At 40.6% G+C, this 7768-nt stretch overlaps 1 long non-coding RNA gene across 1 annotated transcript in view; it reads left to right on the forward strand.

Moving 5' to 3' along the window:
• LOC106876617 (uncharacterized) overlaps nucleotides 1-7131 on the forward strand; it is a 30858-nt gene extending 23727 nt beyond the window's left edge. Inside the window, exon 3 of the long non-coding RNA XR_001410270.2 lies at nucleotides 6913-7131. This is a non-coding gene — a long non-coding RNA (uncharacterized LOC106876617). The remainder of the gene's footprint in view (nucleotides 1-6912) is intronic.
• Nucleotides 7132-7768: the final 637 nt, after the last annotated feature.

Here is a 7768-nt window from a genome sequence, read left to right on the forward strand (position 1 = left end):
ATATATATATATATATATATATATATATATATATAATTTTATATTTTTGAAATGAGGAATTTATATTCTGTATACTGTTGATATTAGTCAGATTGGTGTCCTCATCTAGGCTGTTGCTTCTGCTATGTTTGAGCTGTTGTACTCTCCAGCTTTCTTCAGTTGTCTTGTGTTGAACTTGGTCTTTGTACAACAGTTGAAATGTAGTGGAAGCAACAATGACGATGAGGACACCAGCCAAATTAATATAAACACTATACATATATATAAACGTGTGTATGTGTGTGTTTGTGACAGAGAGAGGGATAAATGTATATAATGTATATAAGCTATGTATCTCTTCTATAGCAAGACACTTGTACTTGTCCCTCTATCATCCTTAGGCTTTTCAAAACATGGCATAAAGCCCCCCTCCTCCTCCTCTCAAATATTCTCCATTTTTTTTTCCTCTCTCTCGGTAACCTCACTAGTGCTGGTGCCACACAAAGGAAGCACTTACTGCAGTGTAAAGTGGTTGGCATTAGGAAAGGCATCTGTGTGTAGAGACCATGCCAAAGCTGACCCTGTGGCTTGGCATAGGCCCTACACCTTGCCAGATCCTGTCAGACTATGCAACCCATGCCAGCATGGAGAATGAACAGTAAATGATGATGGTGGGATATCTTTTATCGTTTCTTTCAGTCATTTGGACTGTGGCCATACTGGAGCACTGCCTTGAAAGGTTTTAATTGAACGAATCAGCCCCAGAACTTATTTTTTAAGCCTGCCTCTTATTTTATCAATTTCTTTTGCTGAATCACTAAGTTGCAGAGGCTTATGCACACACACACACACACACACACACACACACACGCACGACAAGTTTCTTCTATTTTTTTTTTGTCTGCCAAATCCACTCAAGGATTTAGTCAGCCAAAGGCTACAGCAGAAGACCAAGGTCCCAGACAATGGCACTAAACTAGGAACCTTCTGGTTGAGAAGTAAACTTCTTACCACACAGCCATCCCTACACCTTTAGAAGGAGGGAGAGAGAGAGAGAGAGATGAATATCTAGACATATGCAGACCTAATATCCGTTTCATGAAAGCAGACAATTAAATGTGAAGAGAAATGAGTCTCGTTTCCTGTCTCCTCAACTGAATATTGAAATAATATCAAGTCCCATTACTGGTTGTCACTGTGGTTCTGTGACTAAAATATCAGGACAAGACATTTGTGAAAAAATAAATGGGTTACATTAACAACAATAGATTATATGCTCTTCGCCGTTGTTTTACCATCCATCCTTCCACCTGGACTATCGTCTGACCTGCTTAAAATAGCTGTCAATCTTTCATAGATCATATCCTACTCTCTTACAAGGAGAGGAAAGACAATATTAGATCATGTTATTCTATTCAGTTTTTTATTACCCACAGGGGGCTAAACACAGAGGGGACAAACAAAGACAGACAAAGGATTAAGTTGATTACATCGACGCCAGTGCGTAACTGGTACTTATTTAATCGACCCCCGAAAGGATGAAAGGCAAAGTCAACCCCGGCGGAATTTGAACTCGGATCGTAATGGCAGACAAAATACCGCTAAGCATTTCGCTTGGCGTGCTAACGTTTCTGCCAGCTCGTCGCCTTGATTCTATTCGTATTGTACTTAGGATCATGCCAGCTCTCTACCTTGGGTATGTGTGTGTGTGCGCATTTCATACAAATATTTCCAACTCCAAAGAAAGTGGGTGGAATGACAAGGAAAACTACTTGAGAAGCGCTGTTTTATCCTGTGGTCTCTGGTACAGAATCACTTGGAGAGTGTAGCAGGAGGGCAGTGAATGTTTTTGTTGAGAGTGACATTGTTAGGAGTTGAGCTGTGGATCAAAAAGCTCTTTGTTCAGCAGGAAGTTGAGACATCAACCACCTGGCCCAGCTCTCTCTCTCTCTCATACTTGTTGAGTAGTAACATCTGTCTGGTTGTTTATCTTACTTTCAATCAGTCTATATGTCTGTATCTCTCTCTCTCTTTCTCCACACATACACACTCACTTGTAATCCTGTAGGTTGATAAATAGACAAGTACAAAGCAAGGGAGAAAGACTAACACTGAAATCGGAAACGTTTGGAGCTATTCAAATATATAACAAACTCTTTTTCTCAATTTCAAATCTTATGGTGGAAAGTCTGAAAGTTTTCAGTTTCAGTAAGATGGTGGGGGACGAGTGTTGGGGTGTGACATTGACGGTGAGGATGATTGTCTAACACAGGTATCCTGAAATACCTGCGAATGTGGGTGTGTGGATGTGCACATACATACATGCACACACACACACACACACACACACACATATATAAGCAAAAATTAGCTAAGAGGAATAACTCCAATTGGCCAGTGACATTGATGTACCTGTATTTTTCTATGATGTTTGTATACATGCCCTGGGCTCTTTGAGTTTCCTTTTAGCTCCATCATCATCATCATTTGGAGGCGCAATGGCCCAGTGGTTAGGGCAGCAGACTCGTGGTCATAGGATCATGGTTTCAATTCCCAGACTGGGCGTTGTGAGTGTTTATTGAGCGAAAACACCTAAAGCACCCAAGCTAGTGGCATGTAAAACCACCCATTACACTCTTGGAGTGGTTGGCTTTAGGAAGGGCATCCAGCCATAGAAGCCATGCCAAATCAGACTGGAATCTGGTGCAGTCCCTCACCTTACCAGCCCTGGTCAAACTACCCAACCCATGCCAATATGGACAACAGATGTTAAATTATGATGATGATGTGGTTGGTAAACAAACTTCTTACCACACAACCATGCCTCTGCATATATATTATAAAATCAACTCACCTCTACCGTGTCTCTTAACAATGTTAAAGGTGATAGTTTTAAAACTTTGATGAGAACAACAAGATTAGAAGTTCTAATGGAGAGTGAATAAGATTGGTATCTGACTTCTGCATCTGAAAGCAATCTTGTGAGATCAGTTGTGATTGTGATTGGTCAGTTTTTCAGACACAGGCCAGCTGTTTGCAGTGATTTACTATTTGCTCCCTCGTTAACCAACAATTAATTACTCGCACGTTAGCTGTCAGTAGTTGTCACTTCTTCCATGTTAAGTGGCAAGGGTAAGTGTGCAGAGATGTTCAAATGTGATGTAGATATAAAGGTGTTGCCACTGACACATACAGCTATACTCATGCAAACACACACACACACACACACACACACACACGCGCACATTATGGAGTGCATGTGTGTGTGTGTGTGTGTGTATATACGTTTGTTTATATATATATATATATATATATATATAATGCGAGAGAGTTAGGGGTTGAGGATTCAACCCACTAAGGAATAGTATCTATCCAATATACTGCTGGGAGGGTACCCAATTATTGTTAAACTAGTGTTATACCAAGTGCAATAAATGGGAGCGGGTAAAACCTTCTTGTCACCAACACTCACCAGTTTCCAAGCAACATAATATTTTTACATAGCTATATGTTTTCATGGAAAATCAGAAACAATTTCCATTGCTGCTTTGAAGGTGATACTTGTTTATAACCATCACACACAGTCCAAGTTTATTGTATCTACCATATCATTTTTATTTCATTTAATATAATCTTCCATCTACAATAGGCCCAGGCATATATCTGTGGTTGAGTTCTTTTTCCAACCATGTGACCTTCATTTCAGTCCTATGGCATGGCACTTTGGGTAAGTGTCTTTTACTAAGGCCCCGGGCTGACCAAATTCTTTGTGTGGATTTGGGAGAGAAAAAATTAAAAACAAAAAAACACTTGTATGTGTGTGTGATGGTTATAAATGAACATCACCTTCAAAGCAGCAATGGAAATTGTTTCTGATTTTCCATGAAGACATATAGCTATGTAAAAATATTATGTTGCTTGGAAACTGGTGAGTGTTGGTGACTGGAAGGTCTTCTGGTTTTAGAAAAATCGACCTCAAAGGATTGTGTCTGACCCCTGCAAGTATAGGGAGGTAAACTGAAAACGATGCTGTTCCGGTTGGTTTGGTCTCTGGCCATTATCAAGTGTTGTATTCCTGCAATATTTCCAAAGTCCCAGACATCCAGGAATAAACCAGCTGATGACTGTAGATGTAATAAATATTGTAATGAGTTCTTTCATGTTTAATGATGTGATTAATTAGTCTTAATTAACAGAAATTCATCTCAGACATACCATAATTAGTTGAAGTTGTGTTTTGCATTAGTCCCATCGGCAATGTATTTACAACAACACTGTGACTAAATATAAAATAATTGAGTTACTAAATCTTCAACAGTCAATTTATTAATCTATTAGCCACTCCAAAAACTTAATTATTTTTCTAAATATGTAGATTTAACCCATATCATGTTATGGACCAACAATAGTGTCCTTATTCCATTTGTAATGACATACTTGTGTGAATCTGAATCCAGTTTGCTCTTTTGAGAATCTTGAAACCACCTAGAAACCAAAATTTAGAAACCACCAGAATCCACAGACAGATCTATAGACTATAATCAGCAAGACCACTCCATGTTTTAATATAAAGTCAAGAATCCATTCTACTATAGGCATGGGGCCTCAAATTTTTTGGGGAAGGGGATAGTTGATTACATCGACCCCAGTATTCAACTGGTACTTATTTTATCAACCCCGAAAGGATGAAAGGCAAAGTTGACCTCGGCAGTATTTGAACTCAGAACAAAGGGACAGATGTAAATGCCAGGAAGCATTTTGCCTGGTATGCTAATGATTCTGCCAGCTTGTCGCTTTAATATAAAGTCAAGAATGCCAAACAGGAACCAAGAAGTCATTGAACTTTCATGTTTTCAATTCTCATCGAGTCCACTGTTTACAGTTTTATGTTTATTCATTATTTAATTTATTCTTTTATTTGTTTGTCATTTTGACTGCGGCCATGCTGGAGCATTGCCTTTAGTTGAGCAAAACGACCCCAGGACTTATTCTTTGTAAGCCTGGTACTTATTCTTTCGGTCTCTTCTGCTGAACCGCTAAGTTACAGGGACGTCAACACATCAGTTGTCAAGCAATGTTGTGGGGGGACTGACACACAAACCCATCTCGTGGTTGTGAATGCAACCACATAACCACTAGGCAACACACACATACGTGTGTAGTTTAATTAAAGAAATTAATTGGTTATTAGAAAATTGACTGTTTATTTCATCTTGGAATGTGGCATTACTTTGGGGGGGGGGGTGTGAAAATTAATCAAATATTTTCTGATGGTGGGAAGAGCAGGATGTAGAAAAAGTTGGGAACTTCTGCTCGGTGTGGATGCTTGAACTGCTAGAAATAGCAAACAAATTTCCCTGAAATTCAATGCTACCTTTATAAAGAAAGACAGACCCATTGGATAATAATACGGAAGTGGGATAGCCATGGCTGAAATATTTTTTTACCATTGGTCAGCTCAGAACTGATCTGGGACTAAACACCATCATCAATTATGAAATGATTTTCATCTCTTATATTTCACAAGGTGTATTCCAGAACTTTCAGACTTTCAGGAGAGACATTTATTAATTTCAAAACTCTAATCTCCTTCAAAGTAGGATTCCCTGACTTCAATGCATTTGTTGTAGCACTCCAGCCACTTCGTGAAGGCCCCATGGAAGTCCTTCGAAGTGAAGGTGTCCAAGACCTTCGTCATAACTCCCATCTCCAAGACAACTGCCCCTGAGATTCTCCTTCAGCTTGGGGAACTACCAAAAGTCACAGGGACCAAGATCTGGAATGTAGGGAGGGTAAGGGACAGGTTTGATGCCCATCCCTGTCAAATGGTTGGTTTCAGGATCTTCATCACTAAGCACCTTTGGGAACAAAACTTTGCACTTGTTCAAATCTTCTTCGTGAATAATTCTGTATACAATTGTCATACCAACTTGCTCCTTGTCTTTATAAACACGTGACAGTCTTCATCCAGAAAATTGTGAATTTTCTCAACCAGCTCTGATGTGCCGCCATCCCTCTCCCTCCACACCTCTTATCATTTCTCACCTCCTCTCTACAATGCTTCAACCTCTTGTGCCAGCAAAAAACAGATGCATGGTTCATACAAATTAATCCATAAGCAGTCCGGAGCACTTTATAAGTTTTTGTAGCATTTTTGCCCAATTTAACCCACAATTTATTGCATAGTGATTTTCCAAATTGTCTTCACATCTGACTGCATCCAGCTGTGACAAGCAGTGTTTAGTAGGGGTGTGTTCAAGGTGCTTTTACAGCCATCTCCTTCAATCTAGAATAGCAAAAGTTGTTAGATCAGCTTATTAGATGTGTAGTAATGATATACTAAAATTACAATAATCTAGAACAATTATTATTGCCTCTCCCAAAAAAGTCTCAGAACTTCTGGAATGCACCTCATATTTTAAATGCTAATTTATACACACACACATCATCATCATCGTTTAACGTCCGCTTTCCATGCTAGCATGGGTTGGACGATTTGACTGAGGACTGGCGAACCAGAAGGCTGCACCAGGCTCCAATCTGATCTGGCAGAGTTTCTACAGCTGAATGCCCTTCCTAACGCCAACCACTCCGAGAGTGTAGTGGGTGCTTTTACATGCCACCGGCACGAAGGCCAGACAGGCGGTACTGGCAATGGCCACGCTCAAAATGGTGTTTTTTACGTGCCACCTGCATAGGAGCCAGACCAGCGGCACTGGCAACGACCTTGCTCAAATGATTTTCTAACATGCCACCAACACAAGTGCTGGAAGGCGACGCTGGTAACGATTACAAAATGATGCCCCAGCACGACCACAGTTTAATTACTGGACAAAACCAGTCCAACAATGAGAAGTGTCCGATTTTATTGCTGTTTCGAGGTAAATTTATTTATCAGTGAAAGACTAAATGTTGTTTTTGTTTGTTTGCCAGCTGATGGAATATTCCTGTATGGAGCTTGCTTTAGAAGGGGAGCGTCTATGCCGAGCTGGTGACTGTCAGGCTGGTGTACAATACTTTGAGGCTGCAGTCAAAGCAGGAACTGACGACTTTGCCACATTGAGTGCCATTTATAGTCAGCTTGGCAATGCTTACTTCTTCCTGCAGGAATATGGCAAAGCCTTGGAATATCATCGACATGATCTCAACCTGGCCAGGTAAGAAATTTTTGATTTAATTCTTTAATTAGCTGATCTGATCATATGTAAATGCACGTGTGTGTGTATATGTGTTTGTGTATACATATATGTGTATACATATATGTGTATACATATCATCATCATCATCATCGTTTAACGTCCGCTTTCCATGCTAGCATGGGTTGGACGATTTGACTGAGGACTGGTGAAACCGGATGGCTACACCAGGCTCCAATCTGATTTGGCAGAGTTTCTACAGCTGGATGCCCTTCCTAACACCAACCACTCCGAGAGTGTAGTGGGTGCTTTTACGTGCCACCGGCACGAAGGCCAGTCAGGCGGTACTGGCAACGGCCACGCTCAAAATGGTGTATTTTATGTGCCACCTGCACAAGAGCCAGTCCAGGAGCACTGGCAACGATCTTGCTCAAAAGTCCTTACACATGCCGCAGGCATATATCATCATCATCATCATCATCGTTTAACGTCCGCTTTCCATGCTAGCATGGGTTGGACGATTTGACTGAGGACTGGTGAAACCGGATGGCAACACCAGGCTCCAGTCTGATTTGGCAGAGTTTCTACAGCTGGATGCCCTTCCTAACGCCAACCACTCAGAGAGTGTAGTGGGTGCTTTTACGTGTCACCCG

The sequence above is a fragment of the Octopus bimaculoides genome, chromosome 27 (genome assembly GCF_001194135.2).
Source record: "Octopus bimaculoides isolate UCB-OBI-ISO-001 chromosome 27, ASM119413v2, whole genome shotgun sequence".
NCBI classification, from domain to species: Eukaryota; Metazoa; Mollusca; class Cephalopoda; order Octopoda; family Octopodidae; genus Octopus; species Octopus bimaculoides.